Source organism: Aquarana catesbeiana, linkage group LG01 (assembly GCF_042186555.1).
Source record: "Aquarana catesbeiana isolate 2022-GZ linkage group LG01, ASM4218655v1, whole genome shotgun sequence".
Lineage (NCBI taxonomy): Eukaryota > Metazoa > Chordata > Amphibia > Anura > Ranidae > Aquarana > Aquarana catesbeiana.
The window spans coordinates 439980074-440003623 of NC_133324.1; the positions used below are offsets into that span (position 1 = coordinate 439980074).

Below are 23550 nucleotides of genomic sequence, written 5' to 3' on the forward strand. Positions count from 1 at the left end.
AGTCTGTGATTGGGGGGATCTGTGATGAGGGGGGTCTGTGATTGGGGGGATCTGTGATGAGGGGAGTCTGTGATGAGGGGAGTCTGTGATTGGGGGGATCTGTGATGAGGGGAGTCTGTGATTGGGGGGATCTGTGATGAGGGGAGTCTGTGATTGGGGGGATCTGTGATGAGGGGAGTCTGTGATGAGGGGAGTCTGTGATGAGGAGAGTCTGTGACTGGGGGGCTCTGTGATGAGGGGAGTCTGTGATGAGGGGAGTCTGTGATTGGGGGGGATCTGTGATGAGTGGAGTCTGTGATGAGGGGGGTCTGTGATGAGGGGGGTCTGTGATTGGGGGGACCTGTGATGAGGGGGGTCTGTGATTGGGGGGATCTGTGATGAGGAGAGTCTGTGATAGGGGGGATCTGTGATGAGGGGAGTCTGTGATTGGGGGGATCTGTGATGAGGGGAGTCTGTGATGAGGGGAGTCTGTGATGAGGAGAGTCTGTGACTGGGGGGATCTGTGATGAGGGGAGTCTGTGATGAGGGGAGTCTGTGATGGGGGGGGGGGGGGGATCTGTGATGAGGGGAGTCTGCGATGAGGGGTCTGTGATGAGGGGAGTCTGTGATTGGGGGGGGATCTGTGATAAGGGGAGTCTGTGATGAGGGGGTCTGTGATGAGGGGAGTCTGTGATTGGGGGGATCTGTGATGAGGGGGGTCTGTGATTGGGGGGATCTGTGATGAGGGGAGTCTGTGATTGGGGGGGGGGATCTGTGATGAGGGGAGTCTGTGATGAGGGGTCTGTGATGAGGGGAGTCTGTGATGAGGGGGGTCTGTGATGAGGGGAGTCTGTGATTGGGGGGATCTGTGATGAGGGGAGTCTTTGATTGGGGGGATCTGTGATGAGGGGGTCTGTGATTGGGGGGATCTGTGATGAGGGGAGTCTGTGATGAGGGGAGTCTGTGATTGGGGGGGGGATCTGTGATGAGGGGAGTCTGTGATGAGGGGGGTCTGTGATGAGGGGAGTCTGTGATTGGGGGGATCTGTGATGAGGGGAGTCTGTGATTGGGGGGATCTGTGATGAGGGGGCTTGTGATTGGGGGGATCTGTGATGAGGGGAGTCTGTGATGAGGGGAGTCTGTGATTGGGGGGGGGGGATCTGTGATGAGGGGAGTCTGTGATGAGGGGAGTCTGTGATTAGGGGGGGGATCTGTGATGAGGGGAGTCTGTGATGAGGGGGGTCTGTGATGAGGGGAGTCTGTGATTGGGGGGATCTGTGATGAGGTGGGTCTGTGATTGGGGGGATCTGTGATGAGGGGATTCTGTGATGAGGGGAGTCTGTGATTGGGGGGATCTGTGATGAGGGGAGTCTGTGATTGGGGGGATCTGTGATGAGGGGAGTCTGTGATTGGGGGGATCTGTGATGAGGGGAGTCTGTGATGAGGGGAGTCTGTGATGAGGAGAGTCTGTGACTGGGGGGATCTGTGATGAGGGGAGTCTGTGATGAGGGGAGTCTGTGATTGAGGGGGATCTGTGATGAGGGGAGTCTGTGATGAGGGGGGTCTGTGATGAGGGGGGTCTGTGATTGGGGGGATCTGTGATGAGGGGGGTCTGTGATTGGGGGGATCTGTGATGAGGAGAGTCTGTGATGAGGGGAGTCTGTGATAGGGGGGATCTGTGATGAGGGGAGTCTGTGATTGGGGGGATCTGTGATGAGGGGAGTCTGTGATGAGGGGAGTCTGTGATGAGGAGAGTCTGTGACTGGGGGGATCTGTGATGAGGGGAGTCTGTGATGAGGGGAGTCTGTGATTGGGGGGGGGATCTGTGATGAGGGGAGTCTGCGATGAGGGGTCTGTGATGAGGGGAGTCTGTGATTGGGGGGGGATCTGTGATGAGGGGAGTCTGTGATGAGGGGGTCTGTGATGAGGGGAGTCTGTGATTGGGGGGATCTGTGATGAGGGGGGTCTGTGATTGGGGGGATCTGTGATGAGGGGAGTCTGTGATTGGGGGGGGGGGATCTGTGATGAGGGGAGTCTGTGATGAGAGGTCTGTGATGAGGGGAGTCTGTGATGAGGGGGGTCTGTGATGAGGGGAGTCTGTGATTGGGGGGATCTGTGATGAGGGGAGTCTTTGATTGGGGGGATCTGTGATGAGGGGGTCTGTGATTGGGGGGATCTGTGATGAGGGGAGTCTGTGATGAGGGGAGTCTGTGATTGGGGGGGGGGTCTGTGATGAGGGGAGTCTGTGATGAGGGGGGTCTGTGATGAGGGGAGTCTGTGATTGGGGGGATCTGTGATGAGGGGAGTCTGTGATTGGGGGGATCTGTGATGAGGGGGCTTGTGATTGGGGGGATCTGTGATGAGGGGAGTCTGTGATTGGGGGGATCTGTGATGAGGGGGCTTGTGATTGGGGGGATCTGTGATGAGGGGAGTCTGTGATGAGGGGAGTCTGTGATTGGGGGGGGGATCTGTGATGAGGGGAGTCTGTGATGAGGGGAGTCTGTGATGGGGGGGGGATCTGTGATGAGGGGAGTCTGTGATTGGGGGGGGGATCTGTGATGACACACCAGATCTGCCAAACAGTGTGATTTCATGTGCCACTTGCTGACATCTGTATAACTTCATTGACAATGACATCAATGCTAGCCGCACATGAAATCACACAGAATTAGTGCGGGAACCTATTTCAGAGTCGCTGCAACATAAGTCACGGCGATTTCAGTGGTTCTATTTCCACAAATGGGGTGCTATTTGTCATGCGACTTTGAACTGTGAAGTCACATGACAAGTCGCACTGGTGTGAACAGCTATAATTCTTGAAGCTGCTGATATTTCATTTCCCCAATACCCTGGTGAAGTTCCACTTTATTTACTTAGAGTATGCAGGTGCATGCTGCAACGTTTTATTCTATAGCGATATAAGAGTTCAGTAAATGAGATGCCAGCAATTGGCATTATCCAATATGTATATTAAATATTATTTTCTATGTATGACAACCTCCCAGCACTGAAAGCTGCAGTGTAAGGTTGAGTTATTCCATCTGTCAGCTAAACAGCTCAAGCCAGACTCAGCTTCTTTGGGAGATGAGCAGCTTTTAAGGGTTGCTAATCTTAGAGAGCGCTCTGACATCACCTCGCCTCTCATGGGCTGATGGTCTGTACAAGCCTCTCATTTCCTTAATATTCTGTATGCTGCTGCTGATTTGCCAGTCATGTGTTTACTTTTTTTTTTCATGTTTAACGCTCCTTCATGTGTTTTAGGTCCTGAATCCTGTCAGACTGCTTCCCACCCTGCCTCCCTCCTCTGCCATGTATGAGTACTGCACCGTTCAGCCTGGACAGCAGTCTGTTATGACTTGAGAAAAAAAAAATGGGAAAAAGATGTGGAAGTTCAAGCTTTTTTTTTTTTTTTTTTTCATTGATTTGCTGGCCACGTGACTGGCTCGTTTCCACTTCCCCTCCCGACTAAAGAGAAACATTGTTTGGCTCTGGGTTGGCGGGGCGGTGCGTGTAGTTACTACGTAGGAGGATAAAAATAACCAGCATATTTAAAGGCAGCAGTGGAATCCCAGCACAAGCAGTGAGGCTGGTCAGTTGATGAAGTACAAGCTCTACAGTTGTGCGTTAACATAAAAACACATGTTCTCAAGGGGATGTGCGCTGAGCCATGTAAAGTACTTACAGACGTGGTGATACACCTGCTTTTCCATGTGTATATATCAACTGCTGATGGACGGAGCAGCTCATGAACAAATAGAATTATTATTATTATTATTATAATTATACAGGATTTATATAGTGCCAACAGTTTGCGCAGCGCTTTACAACATGGGGCAGACAGTACACTTACAATACAAATCAATACAAGAGGAATCAGAGGGCCCTGCTCGTAAGAGCTTACAATCTAGAAGGGAGGGCCAATTGGAACAAAAGGTAGAATAAAAATAAAAGGAAATCTGAGACACAGGAAGGAATATTTTCTGGCATACTGAGTTTGCAGTATATCTGTATTGACCATAGGTTACTACAATTGGCATCCTACAAAAGCCTATAACCGCATTCACTTGTGATCTGTTAAGTGCAGAATCCTACAGCGATCCGAAATTATGACTTTTCATCTTACTGATTTATAACTTTTCACACTCCTCCGTGCCCTACCAAATAAGCTGGCACAGAATCAATTATAAACACGGTGGGGTTGATTTACTAAAATCTGGTGCAGTTGTGTATGTCAGCCAATCAGCTTTTAATTTACACTTGTTCCATTAGGCCCCTTTAACAAGGGGCACCTCCACCTGACGGAATCTGCTTGCTCAGCAGGGGATCGCTCCACTGATCCCCACTGAGCAGGCAGATGACAGGTCGTGTCCGCTCCACTGTGCAGGCAGATGACAGGTCGTGTCCGCTCCACTGAGCAGGCAGATGACAGGTCGTGTCCGCTCCACTGTGCAGGCAGATGACAGGTCGTGTCCACTTCGCTGTGCAGATGGATAACAGGTCGTGTCCACTCCGCTGTGCAGGCAGATGACAGGTCGTGTCCACTTCGCTGTGCAGATGGATAACAGGTCGTGACCACTCCGCTGTGCAGGCAGATGACAGGTCGTGTCCGCTCCGCTGTGCAGATGGATGACAGGTCATGTCCACTCCGCTGTGCAGGCAGATGACAGGTCGTATCCACTCCGCTGTGCAGGCAGATGACAGGTCGTGTCCACTCCGCTGTGCAGGCAGATGACAGGTCGTGTCCGCTCAGCTGTGCAGGCAGATGACAGGTCGTGTCCGCTCAGCTGTGCAGGCAGATGATAGGTCGTGTCTGCTCCGCTGTGCAGGCAAATGACAGGTCGTGTCCGCTCCGCTGTGCAGGCAGATGACAGATTGTGTCCACTCCGCTGTGCAGGCAGATGACAGGTCTTGTCCACTCCGCTGTGCAGGCAGATGATAGGTTGTGTCCGCTCCGCTGTGCAGGCAGATGACAGGTCGTGTCCGCTCCGCTGTGCAGGCAGATGATAGGACGTGTCCGCTCCGCTGTGCAGGCAGATGATAGGTCGTGTCCGCTCCGCTGTGCAGGCAGATGACAGGTCGTGTCCGCTCCGCTGTGCAGGCAGATGACAGATTGTTTCCGCTCCGCTGTGCAGTCAGATGACAGGTCGTGTCCGCTCCGCTGTGCAGGCGGATGACAGGTCGTGTCCACTCCGCTGTGCAGGTGGATGACAGGTCGTGTCCGCTCCGCTGTGCAGGCAGATGATAGGTCGTGTCCGCCACACTGTGCAGGCAGATGACAAGTCGTGTCCTCTCCGCTGTGCAGGCAGATGATAGGTCGTGTCCGCTCCGCTGTGCAGGCAGATGATAGGTCGTGTCCGCTCCGCTGTGCAGGCAGATGACAGGTCGTGTCCGCTCCGCTGTGCAGGCAGATGACAGATTGTTTCCGCTCCGCTGTGCAGGCAGATGACAGGTCGTGTCCGCTCCGCTGTGCAGACGGATGACAGGTCGTGTCCGCTCCGCTGTGCAGGCGGATGACAGGTCGTGTCCACTCCGCTGTGCAGGCGGATGACAGGTCGTGTCCACTCCGCTGTGCAGGTGGATGACAGGTCGTGTCCACTCCGCTGTGCAGGCGGATGACAGGTCGTGTCCGTCTTGCTGTGCAGGCAGATGACAGGTCGTGTCCAATCCGCTGTGCAGGCGGATGACAGGTTGTGTCTACTCCGCTGTGCAGGCAGATGACAGGTCGTGTCTGCTCCGCTGTGCAGGCAGATGACAGGTTGTGTCTACTCCGCTGTGCAGGCAGATGACAGGTCGTGTCCACTCCGCTGTGCAGGAGGATGACAGGTCGTGTCCACTCCGCTGTGCAGGTGGATGACAGGTCGTGTCCACTCCGCTGTGCAGGTGGATGACAGGTCCTGTCCGCTCCGCTGTGCAGGCAGATGATAGGTCGTGTCCGCTCCGCTGTGCAGGCAGATGATAGGTCGTGCCTGCTCCGCTGTGCAGGCAGATGACAGGTCGTGTCTACTCCGCTGTGCAGGCAGATGACAGGTCGTGTCCGCTCCGCTGTGCAGGCAGATGACAGGTCGTGTCCACTCCGCTGTGCAGGCAGATGACAGGTCGTGTCCACTCCGCTGTGCAGGCGGATGACAGGTCGTGTCCGCTCCGCTGTGCAGGTGGATGACAGGTCGTGTCCGCTCCGCTGTGCAGGCGGATGACAGGTCGTGTCCGCTCCGCTGTGCAGGCAGATGATAGGTCGTGTCCGCTCCGCTGTGCAGGCAGATGATAGGTCGTGCCTGCTCCGCTGTGCAGGCAGATGACAGGTCGTGTCCACTCCGCTGTGCAGGAAGATGACAGGTCATGTCCACTCCGCTGTGCAGGCAGATGACAGGTCGTGTCCACTCCACTGTGCAGGCGGATGACAGGTCGTGTCCGCTCTGCTGTGCAGGCAGATGATAGGTCGTGTCCGCTCCGCTGTGCAGGCAGATGATAGGTTGTGCCCGCTCCGCTGTGCAGGCAGATGACAGGTCGTGTCCACTCCGCTGTGCAGGCAGATGACAGGTTGTGTCCACTCCGCTGTGCAGGCGGATGACAGGTTGTGTCTACTCCGCTGTGCAGGCAGATGACAGGTCGTGTCCGCTCCGCCGTGCAGGCAGATGACAGGTCGTGTCTACTCCGCTGTGCATGCAGATGACAGGTCGTGTCCACTCCGCTGTGCAGGCGGATGACAGGTCGTGTCCACTCCGCTGTGCAGGCGGATGACAGGTCGTGTCCGCTCCACTGTGCAGGCAGATGATAGGTTGTGCCCGCTCCGCTGTGCAGGCAGATGACAGGTCGTGTCTGCTCCGCTGTGCAGGCAAATGACAGGTCGTGTCCGCTCCGCTGTGCAGGCAAATGACAGGTCGTGTCCGCTCCACTGTGCAGGCAGATGACAGGCCGTGTCCGCTCCGTTGTGCAGAGACGAACATGGACACAGTCCCGCTCTCCTTTATGGGGAAATCGGGTGAAAAATGGACCGCCTGCTGTTTTCATCTGATTCTATCCCATCCGATCTGCCAGACAGAATCCACCTGAAAAACTGATCAGACAGCCCATGTGAAAGGGCCCCTAAGCTTTGACCAAAAAAAAAACCTGGAAGCTGATTGGTTTCTTTGCAGCGCTGCACCAGATTTTGCACTCTCCAGTTTTAATAAGTCAACCCCTGTAAGATTCATATTTGTGTAACACATTTTGGGAATGTTGCAATTCAGTAACCATGTACAGTCTAATAAAATTTGTAATAAACCTAAATTACACAGGCATGGTTCATATTATACATTGCAGCAAAGCCAAAAGAACCCACGCTACATGTTTTTTAAATGAATCTAGTCATAAAGAGAAATGCCTGTTTGAAAAATCTTTAGGAAGCTGCCTCCCTGATTCTTTAAGTGTTATTAAAGATTTGCCTTTTAAAAAACAATAATAACAAACATGTCATACTTACCTGCTCTGTGTAATGGTTTTGCACAGAACAGACCCTATTCTTCTCTTCTCGGGTGCCCCATCGGCGCTCCTGGCTCCTCCCCCATGACCAGTGCCCCCAATAGCAGGCCACTTGCACTGGGGTGCGCTCGCTCCCGAGCCCTGCTCTATTTGTCCATAAGACACATAGGGGTTGATTAACTAAAGGCAAATAGACTGTGCACTTTACAAAGTGCAGTTACTCCAGAGCTTAGTAAATTAGGTAAAGCTTCACTTTGCAAAGAATACCCAATCATGTGCAAGGAAAAAAAAACAGAAATTTTTCTTGCACATGATTGGATGATGGAAGTCAGCAGAGCTTCTGTTTATTTACTAAGCTTTGGAACAACTGCTCTTGCAGAGTGCAACTGCACTTTATATAATGCACAGTCTTTAGTAAATCAACCCCATAGAGCTGTGGCTCAATCCTGCCCCCCCTCTCTCCTTTATGGCTCAATGCCTATGATTGACAGGAGGAGAGGGAGTCCCAGGACAGTTGAGGCTCTCATGCATATCACTGGAATGAGAGGGGGCTCAGGTGAGTATTAGGGGGCTGTGAGGGGGAGCAGCACACAGGAGGTTTTTTATGGTAAAAAAAACTTTAGCCTTCACAACCACTTTAACTTCTTCCCGCCTGCGGGAGCTGGAATTTTTATAAGCATTACCAGTGGAGGTGGGCTTCCCAATCATGTGATCACAGTGGTTAGCTGTCGCAATGATCATGTGGTTGGGAGCCCATGTGTCATGAACCTATCTCGCTATCTAGGGGTGTTTAGATGGAAACTGTGCAAGAGGCCACCCGCATCATCTTAGGCTCCGCACAGAGGTACATGACACCGTCCCTCCAGCTTCTAATTTAAACAGTTGAGGAAAGTGGAAAGACAGTGCCCGACCCATATGATTATCCTGCTGGTATAGATATCTTAATCTTGGGGTATTGATGTTGGTGTACATGATCTGGTTCCTGGGCAGGCGGCTTCTACACCCCAGAGGATCTCCACAGCTTGTAGTGAAACAAGCTGCTGAAAAGACATGCGCTTATAATTTGCACTGGAAAAAGAAAAAAAAATTGTAGGTCCAGTTCACTTCTGGTTAGTTCACAATGTAGTCAGTTAAGCTTATAATGTTTGTTCACGTTCTAATTGTAAACAGTGACTGGGATGCCATTAAAGTTCATGTGTGTGTAAAGGCAGCTGTACCAATCCTTTTGGTAATATTGTGTTCCTGCTGCAGATCATCAACCTTGCTTGCTGTGAGACTGAATAGGTTAAGCTTCACTCCCCCAAACAACTATGAGGTGATAAGCTTAGAGGAACTTATACCACAGAGAAGCTTCTCATGATTATATTTTGCCACTGGTTATGATACCCTGAATTTTGAAACCAGTAAATTTGAATAGACCAGGTTCACATAGGCACACTGACTTGCAATGCATTGTGAAAAGGTTCCAAGTGCTGCAAGTTTGCATTGCCCTCAAAATCCCATTTAAATAATTTTAATGGTATCCTTTTAAAATGCAGAGCATCTGAAAATGAATGGCAAGGTACATTTGACAACATGCATTGCCACATTTTGGTGTGAACAAACCTTATATGATATATTTTAACCACTTCAGCCCCGGAAGGATTTACCCCCTTCCTGACCAGTGCACTTTTTGCGATACAGCACTGCGTCGATTTAACTGACAATTGCGTGGTCGTGCGTCGTTCCACCCAAACAAAATTGACATCCTTTTTTTCCCCACAAATAGAGCTTTTTTTTGGTGGTATTTGATCACCTCTGCGGTTTTTATTTTTTGTGCTATAAACAAAAAAATAGCGACAATTTTGAAAAAAAAGCAATATTTTTTACATTTTGCTATAATAAATCCCCCATAAAATATATAAAAAAAACTAATTTCTTTCTCTGTTTAGGCTGATATGTATTCTTCTACATATTTTTGGTAAAAAAATCACAATAAGCGTATATTGATTGATTTGCGCTAAAGTTATAGCGTCTACAAAATAGGGGATAGATTTAAGGCATTTTTATTATAATTTTTTTTTTATTAGTAATTTTGGCGATCTGTGATTTTTATCGTGACTGCGACATTATGGCGGACACATCGGACACTTTTGACACTATTTTGAGACCATTGTCATTTATACAGAAATCAGTGCTATAAAAATGCACTGAATACTGTGTAAATGACACTGGCAGGGAAGGGGTTGAACACTAGGGGGCAATCAAGGGGTTAAGTGTGTCCTAGGGAGTGATTCTAACTGTAGGGGGATTGTCTTTCTAGAACATGACAGAGATCACTGCTCCCGATGACAGGGAGCAGTAGATCTCTGTCATGTTGCTAGGCAGAACAGGGAAATGCCTTGTTTTTTCTGCCGCTCCATGACACGATCATGGGCCCCCGGCAGACATAGAGTCCGCGAAACCTGCAGGCATGCTTACGGAGTATGCGGCGGGTGCTCGCACGCCCGCTATGCAACGATTTAAAGGGGACGTACCTGTACGCCCATTTGTCCAACCATGCCATTGTGTCGACGTACATCTTCGTGCACTGGTCAGCAAGGGGTTAAAGCAAATAAATGCAGCTGGAGCATATGATTATCTGCTCCCATAAATTAAAGGGTAACTCCATGTAGCAAGGTCCCGGGGCCCCAGAGGCCTAATAGTGACCTCAAGGCTTAGGGTGAGCTAACAGCCATCCTTGTAGAGTGGGTTACCAGGCATTGTGGGTGTGATGCAAAAAGAATGATGGGCTCCAGTCACTTTTTGAATGCAAACAAGAGATTTATTGTCTCTTAACAGAACTGGGGGAGAAAGGGTTAGGGCAAGGACACCCATGAGTAGATGCAATGGTAATTGGCAGACTCGAGACTTCTATAAGTAGACGGCCATACAGTGGAATGCTTCCAGCCGCATAACACTTCTGTAAAGGTAGGACCGCTGTCTCCTATGGCAACTAATCTTGCAACAGTCACTAACGGTAGTTGTACATAACTCTTGATAACATAGAATAGTCCTTTACTTATCTCACAGTATCCCACTGTAGATCTTCACACACTGAGCTCCCAGTCTCTCAAAAGACTTCCAGATCCCAGTCATCACTGGATCCCCTGAGCTCTTCCACAGCTATCCCGCTGTATACTCCTCAAGCATCACCCCCGCTATCCTGCTGGGTCCCCGGCTTGGGGCTTGCTGATGCTTTCCCACTTCTTCACTGTCCCTGGCTGGTGAGAAGACTGCTCAGGTACTTGCTTCAGCTACTCACAGTAGTCTCTGGTAACAAGGTGGATGGTCCCTTAGTGGCGCCAGCTTCCCCTCAACCTCTGACCACAACTGGTTCCCCGTCCGGCTGAACCTTCTCAACTCGGTTGGACTCCAGTCCTGCAGTCCCAACACTACGCTGCTTCTCCTGCTCCTGGATAGGCTTCAGGCAGTCTAGAAGGCAGGTGTCCACGGGATAGGCCTCAGGCTTCCAGCCTAGCTGCCCGGGGCGACATAACACACGTCCACCCAGACAGCCGTCCAGGTGGCACAGAACCCCGATCACCTGACTCCACCCAAATAAATAAGCTCTTCCGGCAGGCCAAGAGGCTTAAAGAAACCCTTGCCCATTGGCTGAGACACCCCATCCATTCATAATCTATCCTTGCTATGCCCTTGTCAATCTAATGTCACCAGCTACAATGCCCCCTAGTGACAGAAGAGAAAAGTGCAGCAAGTCCAGAATTAGGGGGATATCAGTGGACCTCCTAACAATTAGCCAGGACAATTACTACCGTGCAAACTAAATTGGTTAATTCGCCCGGCCTAAACACCAGGGTGCTACATCCATTTTTGCGGAAAAAAATAATAGCATTTAAAGTGGTCCTAAAGGCTGAAGGTTTTTTACCTTCATGCATTCCATGCGTGAAGTCAAAAAACCTTCAGTGTGCAGCAGTGCCCCCACCTCTCCACCCCCCATATACTCACCTGAGCTCGATCCCAATCCAGCGAAGTGTATAAGAGCAAAAGCTCTCCAAGGTCTCTGCCTCCTCATTGGCTGACACACAGCATCAGGAGCAATTGGCTCCCACTGCTGTCAATCACAGTCAGAGAGGAGGGAGCAAGGCTAAACCTCTTATAGACACACTGAGGGAGCGACATGCACGAGCGCCCCAAAACAAACAGTTTACTATGCGGGCACTCAGTAGGGGGGAGGGGCCAGAAGTGCCGACGGGGAGCAGGTAAGTAAGGCATGTTTGTAATAAAAATAAATTATGAACCTTTACAAACCCTTAAAATAAAAATACTGTAGTATAGCATATAATTGCTGCACAAGCCACGTTGTAATTTAATGGTATTAAAAATGACTTTTCCTTTTCAGTCAATAGCTGCTGTAATTCTCTGTAAAATTCAATGTAATATGGCAACCTGGAGGATTGCTGTACAAAGTTGACGTATGAATCGCTCCCAGAAATGTAACTTTCTGTTTATGTGATAGGCACACCAATTTTCCCAAGAATTTAAACTTAAGGCTCGTACACACGATCGGATTTTCCGGGAAATGTGTGATGACAGGCTTTAAAATTTTCCGCCGACAAATGTCTGTTGTCGAATTTTCCGAGCGTGTGTACACAAGTCTGTCGGACAAAAGTCCAAAGTACAAACACGCATGCTCGGAAGCAAGGACGAGCCAGAAGCGGTCGGTCTTGTAAACTAGCGTTCATAATGGAGAATTAACATTCGTGACGTGGCAAATTATGAAATCTCCAAATGCAGCGCACATTCTATTCTTCTTTAATGTGATAATAATGAAGCTACTTTACTGGTGATACTGATGGAGTTATTGCAAACACATTTTCAAAGGCTTTTTTTTTCTAGTGATATCAAGAATAATATTATTATGTTTTTTTTTTTTTTTTTTTGTGCAAGTTACCACAACACCGTTATCCCATAGTTTTGAAGAACAAAGATACAACTATATTGGTGTCCCTTGTCAATTTTACTATTGTATTTTTTAAAATATAACTGCCTACTCCCAAACTGTCATTTGAAGTAAAACACATAGCCAAGTATTATTCTACACACCTTTTTTTTATTGTGCATTAAAAAAAAAGGAAAAAAAAAAGAAATTAGGCATGCTATCTGTCAATAGAAAATAACCAAAAAGTGCATTTTATGCATCCAAAAGTATGAATTGCTTATTACTGTTTAACTCTGTACACACTGGTGTTACTTTTGTTGTTGATTGCCATTTATTGTTTTAACAGAAACTGTTTCAACCAAGCTCTGGCTACTTATACAGGACTTGGCTAACTAATATCACTTTAAACCTTTCTCTGGTCCAAGTAAACTTGAGAGCAGAACTGTGTCTGTGTGTTATTACTGTGTTATTCTACTTTAACTGTGACTCCAGTCTTCTCTTACTTGCAGAGTTACACCTCTTCGGCATCCAACATTTCTGGCTGTATATGTTTGGTTCCACCTCCTAGGTGCTTAATCACTCACTAGCAGAGCTGCAGAAATGTAATAGTCGGGTAGAAACACAGCAAACAGCTGAGATGCAACAACGTAAGTGCAGTTATAAAATATATATGCTTTAATAATATAAAAACATTCACTAATACAATGGTAAAAGGTACATCAGCCTATCATAAGCCTAAGGAAACAGAATCAAACAGCTTATAATGGCCAATATTGGAGCTGTGTGGGAAAGAAGTCCATCCTGGATCCTGACTAGCTGGTAAGGTTGACAGGTCCACTGGTGGCCATGAAAGCCTGTTTAATTCAGTTTCAATGAGCATATGACAGGCTAATGTACCTCTTTCACTTTTGTGAGTGCAATTTTATGATATTATTAGGCTCCATGCACACTGGACTTAAAAAACGTCGATTCTACAGGTGTTTGATGTTTTTTTCTCCTGCCGCTTCTATTGTGTTCTATGTGTCTTTGCACATTTTGACTACTACAGGCATTTTCTGTCAGGGACGTTGAGAGGCAGGAAAAAAAACCCTTCTCTATCGCGTTTTCTGGAGAAGTTTAGGAGCTGTAAAAATCTCAGTCTCTCCTAAACTCCTCTTATCTCTTCTGAATGTCAAGTTTCAACGTTTTTTTAGTAAAAAAATAGGAGGTGTGTTGTCACTGTACATCATTTCCTGGCTTTTGCAGAAGGGAGTGTAGTGCAAAAAACACCTATAAACGAAATCCTCTTAAACTCTCATAGACTCGCTTAAAGTTTGAACAATATGGTTTCAATTTGTGTCTTTTATGCCACTTTTTAAAGCTAAAATCATTGACGTTTTTTCTGCTCCTAGTGTGCATGGCGCCTTAAAGTATATTTTATTATTTCACTTAATTTGTTACAATAACAATCTTGTTGTTCTATTCAGAATATGGATCATCCTCATCCTGTTTGTGAGGTTCTACAGTACTAGTGCATGTAAAGGACCTTATTTTATACACCTTGTGGAGTGAATGTTTCATGAGCCAGGAAACCTAGCAGAGCAAGTTATGACTGTTTTTATTTTTGTTTGGTTACTGCACATTATATTTTTTCGGTTAAGCCCCTGCAAAGGAATGACGACTGGAGTCACAGGCCATTGGAACGGTGAGTATTATTAGTATTTTTCTTATAGGCTTTGATGTACGCAGATATGTTGCAGCTTTGACACTGGATTGCCGCCCATATGAATACACCCACGCTGCTGTTTTGTGCAGGGGGCATACTCACTTGGCGCCCCTGACACTGTCACCGATAATTCCTAGTCAATGTTTACTGTATAATCAGGAGCCAGTAGGATGGGTGCCCAACCATGCGATCACTGTGATAGACAATCACGGTTATTGGGAAACCCACCTCTGGCCCTAAGATTTTTCTGAAGCGTTACCACAAAAAAATGTATTTTTTTTTTTCAGCCACAGAGTTGCTTTAAATGACCATTCATGTTGCTGAATCCAGAAAAAACTTACTACCCTGTTTCCCTGAAAATAAGACCTAGCGTGATTGTCGGTGATGGCTGCAATATAAGCCCTACCCCCCAATAAGCCCTAGTTAAAGTCTTTGTAGGTCTTATTCTCAGGGTAGGGCTTATTTTCAGGGAAACAGGGTAGGGCTTATGGGGGGTAGGGCTTATATTGCAGCCATTACCGACAATCACACTATGTCTTATTTTCGGGGAAACAGGGTAGTTACTGGCTCCAACAGAGCTAGGATTTAAAAATGGCAATAAAATTATATTTTATACCAGAATTTTGACTTCCCTCCTGAAACAGCAAGTCAACTAACTAATAATGAATGGCTGTATCTATTCCCTACGTCAGAAAACGAAACAAAATAAAATCACAAATTTGCCACATGAAAAGAAATATATGTATCAGAAATCAAAGTGGCTTTGAATTTACTATTACTCACAGCAGTTTAAAATGAACATTTTGTGCCTTTATATTATGTTTATACTTTTTTTAAAAAGAAAATTATTTGTCAAGACTGTTGAACGTCTCTGGGCTGCAGCAGACATCACATCATTATTACTCTACGCAAAAGATCTTTTAAACATGGAAAGACATAAAAAAAACCTTCCAGGGGCCAGGTTTCATGAATAGAAGAGGTGATCAATTTATAAAAAGCAGCCATTGCAACACAAAATTTGACTTCTCTCGCCTGATTAAAGAACTCCAAACTAAGTCAAAAAAGCAATATTCAGTTTGTCAGGGTGTTGAAAAATACTGTGGTGTAAAGTAAGGTAAAGTAAGGTTTAAGTTGTGCCTGTGGAGATCAGAAAAAGTCCCACGGTAAGCCTAAAAACTAGACATAGCTTACTTTTGGAAAGTCATGTGGATTCCACCATCTCTAGGATGTGTTTTTTTCCTGCTCCATATCATGTTACTTTCTAAATGCACAAACCTATCTAGTGACTAAAACAGATAGTCATGCTTCTAGGGAAGCAAGATATGCCAGGTTTAATTTGCTTTGTATGACTTAGATCTGCCTACAGTGAGGTACAGAGCATAAGCATTTAACCCCTTGATCGCCCCTGGTGTTAACCCCTTCCTTGCCAGTGTCATTTATACAATAACAGTGCATATTTTTAGCACTGATTACTGTAAAAATGTCACTGGTTCCCAGAAAAGTGTAAAAAAATATCAGTTAGGTGTCCGATCTGTCCGGCGCAATGTCTCAGTCCTGCTAAAAATCACTGATCGTCACCATTACTAGTAAAAAAAAAATAATAATAATAAAAAATGGCATAAATCTATCCCCTATTTTGTAGATGCTATAACTTTTGCGAAAACCAATCAATATACGCTTATTGCGATTTTTTCTTACCAAAAATATGTAGAAGAACACATATTGGCCTAAACTGATGAATACATTTGTTTTTTTACATTTTTTTTGGATATTTATTATAACAAAAAGTAAAAAATATTGTTTTTTTTTTTCAAAATTGTCGCTGTTTTTTTGTTTATAGTGCAAAAAATAAAAACGGCAGAAGTGATCAATTACCACCAAAAGAAAACTCTATTTGTGGGAAAAAAAAGAACGTCAATTTTGTTTGGGTACAGTGTCGCACGACCGCACAATTGTCAGTTAAAGTGATGCAGTGCCATATTGCAAAAAATGGCCTGGTCACTAAGGGGGGAAATCTTCTGGTCCTTAAGTGGTTAAACTGCATTAAGACTTAAAGATGGCAAATTGGAGCAAATGATTCCAACCAAATGATTCATCCAAACCTGTTTTTGGTACATTCAGTGATACATGCTAGTCATTATATAGCTATACACTCCCTGTTCAGACCTGTAAGATAAGATTTATTGTCATTGCAAAACAAATCACAATGAAATTACATTTCTACTCCACACATTATTCATACATCACAATTTTCAACCATGCATTGATTACAGGCTCTGGCAGATGGAAGTCTTCCAGCACCAACCTCCTATGCGTTTGAGATGTCATGTGACCAGATGTCAAGTGTTGCAAGCGAAGCTGATGCTGAAGGATGTAAAAAAGATGTGTCCAAAAGCACGTCCTTTAGGAACACCCCCACCTTTTACCACGCTAATCCATCACAGACACACAATGGCATAGTGCAGGGATCTTCAAACTATGGCCCTCCAGTTGTTCATGAACTACAATTCCCATCATGCCTAGTCATGTCTGTGAATGTCAGAGTTTTACTATGCCTCATGGGATGTGTAATTCCACAACAGCTGGAGGGCCGTAGTTTGAGGATCCCTGGCATAGTGCAAAGGCTATATGCTGCGTGCTGGTAAAGTTAAGGTATCCATAAGAAACATATAGATAAATTGGAGGATGATGAATAAACAACCCTGTTTCCATCACAAGTGCTGGGCCCTCTATTTAGTTTTTGAGTTTGTATGAGGCTTAGGCTTTTGCCTTTTAAAATTAGACTGCGTCATTCACACATGACTGTGTTTTTATTTGGACTGTGTGCTTTATCCATGGCTACACAATAAATGTTAATACATGGTTTATATGGAAGCAAGTTTTATTTGTTTATTTACCATCCTCCAATTTATCTACTTGTTTGTCATTGATACCTTGACTTTAGCAGTGCACAGCATATAGCCTTTGCATTTCTGTTTCAGTAGATTGCATGCAGCACAGAACTGAGTCAATTGGATGCATGTTAATACCACATATAACTGCTAGCCCATTCTAGGGTTGAGTGCCTTGGGTCTGTTTGTTGCATTTTTAATTTTACACTTTGCATAGTACATTTCTTTAAGCCACAGAAATCTGTACCTTGAATAAAATCGGCCACTTACTTGTATTTCTCCCCCAAGCCAAATTATCCCAGTCCTCCCCTGCATGTGCATATAGTCTCTGCCAAATACGCTCTTCTCCTATTGATGGATACGTTGAATGCTGCCACTCCCACTGGTATAGTTTTGGCACTTTTTTCAAGATTTACACCACTGAATTTAAAATCTACATGTAGACTAAATGCAGAAGCACTTCCTTCCCTATTAAACTGAAACAAACCAATCTATACCTATGCCAATAATGTTTTAAACAAATTGCTGTAGACAATGTTAATCCTTGTCATTACGGATTTAAGATTATTATGTATACATGGATACATGGCAATCACTTCTCACATTTTGGGCTCTAAACTCCAACTAGCCAGCTTAAGACCTCATTTAAAGTATATATTGTATCTCACAAAAGTGAGTACACGCCTCACATTTTTTGTAAATATTTTATTATATCTTTTCATGTGACAACACTGAATTAATGACACTTTGCTACAATGTAAAGTAGTGAGTGTACAACTTGTATAACAATGTAAATTTGCTGTCCACTCGAAATAACTCAAAACACAGCCATTAATGTCTAAACCGATGGCAACAAAAGTGAGTACACCCCTAAGTGAAAATGTCCAAATTGGGCCCAAAGTGTCAATATTTTGTGTGTTCACCAATATTTTTCAGCTCTGCCTTAACCCTCTTGGGCATGGAGTTCACCAGAGCTTCACAGGTTGCCACTGGAGTCCTCTTCCACTCCTCCATGATGACATCACTGGGCTTGTTGATGTTAGAGACCTTACACTCCTCCACCATCCATTTAAGGATGCCCCACAGATTCTCAATAGTGTTTAGGTCGGGAGACATGCTTGGCCAGTCCATCACCTTTACCCTCAGCTTCTTTAGCAAGGCAGTGGTCATCTTGGAGGTGTGTTTGGGTCGTTATCATGTTAGAATACTGCCCTGTGGCCCAGTCTCCGAAGGGAGGGGATCATGCTCTGCTTCAGTATGTCACAGTACATGTTGGCATTCTTGGTTCCCTCAATGAACTGTAGCTCCCCAGTGCCGGCAGCACTCATGCAGCCCCAGACCATGACACTCCAACCACCATGCTTGACTGTAGGCAAGACACACTTGTCTTTGTACTCCTCACCTGGTTTCCGCCAAACACGCTTGATACCATCTGAACCAAATAAGTTTGTCTTGATCTCATCAGACCATAGGACATGGTTCCAGTAATCCATGTCCTTAGTCTGCTTGTCTTCAGCAAGCTGTTTCCAGGCTTTCTTGTGCATTATCTTTAGCAGAGGCTTCCTGCTAGGACAACAGCCATGCAGACCAATTTGATGCATTATGCGGCGTATGGTCTGAGCACTGACAGGCTGACTCCCCACCCCTTCATCCTCTGCAGCAATACTGGCGGCACTCATACATCTATTTCCCAAAGACAACCTCTGGGTATGACGCTGAGCACATGCACTCAACTTCTTTGGTCAACCATGGAGAGGCCATGGCAATCTTCTTATAGTCTAGACCATCTTTATGTGGAGCAACAATTCTTTTTTTCAGATCCTCAGAGAGATCTCGGCCATGAGGGGCATGTTGAACTTCCAGTGACCAATATGAGAGAGTGAGAGTGATAACATCAAATTTAACCTACCTGCTCCCCAGTCACATAACACCAGGGAGGAAAAATGTCTATTTGGGCCCAATTTGGACATTTTCACTAAGGATTAGAACACCTCTCAGGTTTTACTGCTGTTGGAGGCATGATTGCAGAGATTCCTTCACATCATATCTGGTAAAAAGGTTGTCCCCAGGACAAGGGCTAAGGAAAATCTTGCTAACAACAACATAGACAGAAGTAAATGTACTGTACTTTTTGAAAGTTAAGTAGATCACTGATATAGATAATGTACCTATCTGAGTAATAAAACTTATTTTTTTTGTAATTTTTTAGTAAAAGAGGGCAACATAAAGCGAGTGCCATATTTGATACTGTTTTTGATAAACTAATGCATCAGTATCTGGTTTGATGGATGTAGTAGCAATTCTCAATGAGTTCTCAAGGTGCTCATCAGATATTTTGGTTCTAATTTGCCTTTTGCGTGCTTCATCCTTGAAAATAGTTGCTCACAAAGTTAGGTGCTGCTGAAAACGGATGACATGAATAAGGCATGATTATGAAGGGAACATTTTTTTTTGGGAAGATAAAACTTAAAAAAGTTCAGGAAAAAGACACTGTCACATTTCTCTTCAGCCTCATGTGTTTGCTAAGTATAAATGCGTTTAAAAAAAAAAAAACAAATCCCCCCAAAAAATCAACATTTTTAAGTAAGTTTACAATTTTGTGTTGGGCTGCAATTATAGCCATCTAGGGCCTCAGGTTGCTTTATATAATGCTGATATATCAATGTGTTTCTTTGTAGGTATTTTTTTTTTTTTAAGAAAGTTAAGTATTCTAATATGGAATGTTTTTAAATGATTCATATGATACAAGCAGACTATTGCCTATTTTTTAAGAACACATGACAGGCGCATAATACAAACTGTATTTAACTGGTTCCTGACTGGCTCACATGTATTTACATCGGCAGAATGGCTCCCCTGCGTAAAACCCCATACCCATACGGGGTTTCCTTTAAGAGCCACCAGAGGTCACGCAGGATCGTGTGCACGAGTGCCAGCAAGGGGACAGCACAAATCCCTGTGCTGTCAGAGGAGAGGAGACATGTCGTTTGTTCCTAGTAAGTAGAAACAGCGATATGTCTCCTCTCCTACTCAGTCCAATTCCCATACAGTTAGAACGCACTGAGGGAACACACATTTAACCACTTGATCGCCCCCTAGTGTTAACCCATTCCCTACCAGTTACATTTACAAAGTAATCAGTGCATTTTTATAGCACTGATCTCTGTATAAATGTCAATGGTCCCAAAAATGTGCCAAAAGTGTTCGATCTGTCCGTCGCAATGTCGCAATACTGCTAAAAATTGCATCACCGTCATTACTGGTAAAAAAAATAATAGTAATAAAAATGCCATAAAAATGCCATAAATCTTTCCCATAGTTTGTAGACTCTATAACTTTTGTACAAGCCAATCGATATACACTTCTTGAGATTTCTTTTACCAAAAATATGTAGAAGAATATATATTGGCCTAAACTGATGAAGAAATATGTTTTTTAAAAACATTTTTGGGTTTATTTATTATAGCAAAATGTAAAAAAATATTGTTTTTTTTTGTCACTCTTTTTTTGTTTATAGCGCAAAAAATAAAAAAACACAGAAGTGATCAAATAGCACCAAAAGAAAGCTCTATTTGTGGGAAAAAAAGGACGCAAATTTAGTTTGGGTACAGCATTGCATGACCGCACAATTACCAGTTAAAGCGACGCAGTGCCAAATTGTAAAGAGTGCTCTGGTCAGGAAGGGGGTACAACCTTCCGGGGCTGAAGTGGTTAATAAAAGCTAATTTTGTCTTTGTACATTCAATTTCTAACTTACCAATTACTCAAAAAACACTAACAATGTACTTCATCTGTGTGTACTGGGTATAGAAAAGGAGTATGAAAATATCAAAGGTGTGGTTTTGGGACACCAAACTGTACCCTGTAGTCTGTTTTTTGGCCATGAATGTATACAATTTTCATCTTATTATATTCTTCACGGGGCTAGACGTTTTTTTTTTTTTTCTCTGGATAATGCAAACAGAAAAACATGGATAAGGGAAAATGGCATACTGACCCCTAGAGCTATAATAAAACTAATAAATACCACTGATATTTTTTATGTTTGATTGATAGCACATATAGTACTGACAGTTTACACATGTGTTTACTGTCAACACTTTGGTAGTATTTTCTAAATAATACATTTTAAGAACCCAGCTGATCGCTTATCATACCATGCCTTTCTTTTCAACATAAACATGAAAAGTTGATTCAGTATTCTTTAAATAGCAGAATAATGGACTTTTTGGCCATAAAAAAGTATGTGACTTATAATGATTGAGATCTAGGAGTCTTATGAGTACATTTGTACATGTTACTAGCACATTCTGTAGTAATCCAAACATCACATTTAAACCAACATAGAGTATTTACAATCAAGTAATTCAGTGTTAAAGAGACAATACATTTAAGTTACAAATAGTTTAGAGAAAACTTCCAGGTATGGATATTTTTACATAGCTACATCGGTTCAGCTTGGATCAATGTAACTACGTAGATACCATACCTAGCCTTTGCACCACTGTAGTAGATACTGCTACTCTAGTGATCTCCACTCGCTTCTGGATCCCATGCCAGGCATCTGGCCTGTTGCATTCTGAACACAGGAGGTGGACTGCTCAGCATAGCTGCCATTCACAGAATGCTTTGCATTTTCTGAATGAATACAAAGCTTTCTCTGATTAGACAAGGTAGAGAGCCTGGCATCACCACCCCACCTTTTTCACCTTGTCCAATCAAAGAATACTTTGCATTTATTTAGAAAATGCAAAGCATTCTGTGAATGGCAGCTATGGTGAGCAGTCCACCTCCTGTGTTCAGAATGCATCAGGCCAGCTGCTCGGCATGGAGCCCAGGACCAAGTGGAGATCACTGGAGTAGTGGTGCCTACCTCAGTGATTTCCAGATCTCAGGCTTATCAGTCAGGTATTGTATAATCAGTGCCTTGAAAAGTTTTCCTACACCTTGAAATTTTACACATTTTCTCATGTTACAACCAAAAACTTAAATGTATTTTATTGGGATTGTATGTGATAGATCAACACAAAGTGGCACATAATTGTGAAGTGGAAGGAAAATTATAAATGGTTTTCCAAATTTTTTACAAATAAATATCTGAAAAGTGTGGCGTGCATTTGTATTCAGCCCCCTTTGTTCTGATGCCCCTAACTAAAATCTAGTGGAAACAATTGCCTTCAGAAGTCACCTAATTAGTAAATAGAGTCCACCTGTGTGTAATTTAATCTCAGTATAAATATAGCTGTTCTGTGAATCCATCATAGGTGTTTTAGAGAACCTTACTGAACAAACAGCATCATGAATTCCAAGAAACACACCAGACAGGCCAGGGGTAAAGTTGTGAAGAAGTTTAAAGCAGAGTTAGGTTAGAAAAAAATATCCCAAACTTTGAACATCTCACGGAGCACTGTTCAATCCATTATCCGAAAATGGAAAGAGTATGGCACAACTGCAAACCCACCAAGACATGACCGTTCACCTAATTAATCAGAGAAGCAGCCAAGAGGCCCATGGTAACTCTAGAGGAGCTGCAGAGATCCACAGCTCAGGTGGAAGAATCTGTCCACAGGACAACTATTAGTCGTGCACTCCACAAATCTGGCCTTTATGGAAGAATGGCAAGAAGAAAGCCATTATTAAAAGAAAGCCATAAGAAGTCCCATTCCCATTTGGCGAGAAGCCACGTGGGGGACAACAAACATGTGGAAGAAGGTGCTCTGGTCAGATGAGACCAAAATTGAACTTTTTGGCCTAAAAGCAAAATGCCATGTAAGGCGGAAAATTAACACTGCACATCACCCTGAACATACCAACCTCACCGTGAAACATGGTGGTGGTAGCATCATGCTTTGGGGATGATTTTCTTCAGCACGGACAGGGAAGCTGATCAAAGTTGATGGGAAGATTAATGGACTCAAATACGGGGAAATCTTAGAAGAAAACCTGTTAGAGTCTGCAAAAGACTTGAGACTGGGGCGGAGGTTTACCTTTTAGCAGGACAACAACCCTAAACATACACCCAGAGTTACAATGGAATGGTTGAGATCAAAACCTATTTATGTGTTAGAATGGCCCAGTCCAAGTCCAGACCTAAATCCAATTGAGAATCTGTGGCAAGACTTGAAAATTGCTGTTCACAGACGCTCTCCATCCAATCTGACAGAGCGTGAGCTATTTTGCAAAGAAGAATGGGCAAAAATGTCACTCTCTAGATGTGCAAAGCTGGTAGAGACACCCAAAAAAGACTTGCAGCTGTAATTGCAGTGAGTGGTGGTTCTACAAGGTATTGACTCAGGGGGGCTAAATACAAATGCGTGCCACATTTTGCAGATATTTATCTGTAAAAAATGTTTAAAACCATTTATCATTTTCCTTCCACTTCACAATTGGTTTATCACATTAAATCCCAATAAAATACATTTACATTTTTGATTGTAACATGACAAAATGTGGAAAATTTTCTGGGGTATGAATACTTTTTCAAGGCAGTGTACATAGTTACATTGGTCCAAGCTGGAGCAATGTAACCCTATAAAATATGCATATCTAGAATGAATATTTAAAGAAACTAGTGAGACTTCCCATAAATGTTTTGG

The 23550-nt window shown here is 44.5% G+C and overlaps 1 long non-coding RNA gene across 1 annotated transcript in view; it reads left to right on the plus strand.

Annotated features, from left to right (window-relative positions):
* Positions 1-12877: 12877 nt before the first annotated feature.
* Positions 12878-23550, plus strand: part of LOC141146233 (uncharacterized) — a 69676-nt gene continuing 59003 nt past the window's right edge. The window contains exon 1 of the long non-coding RNA XR_012244836.1: positions 12878-13005. This is a non-coding gene — a long non-coding RNA (uncharacterized lncRNA). The remainder of the gene's footprint in view (positions 13006-23550) is intronic.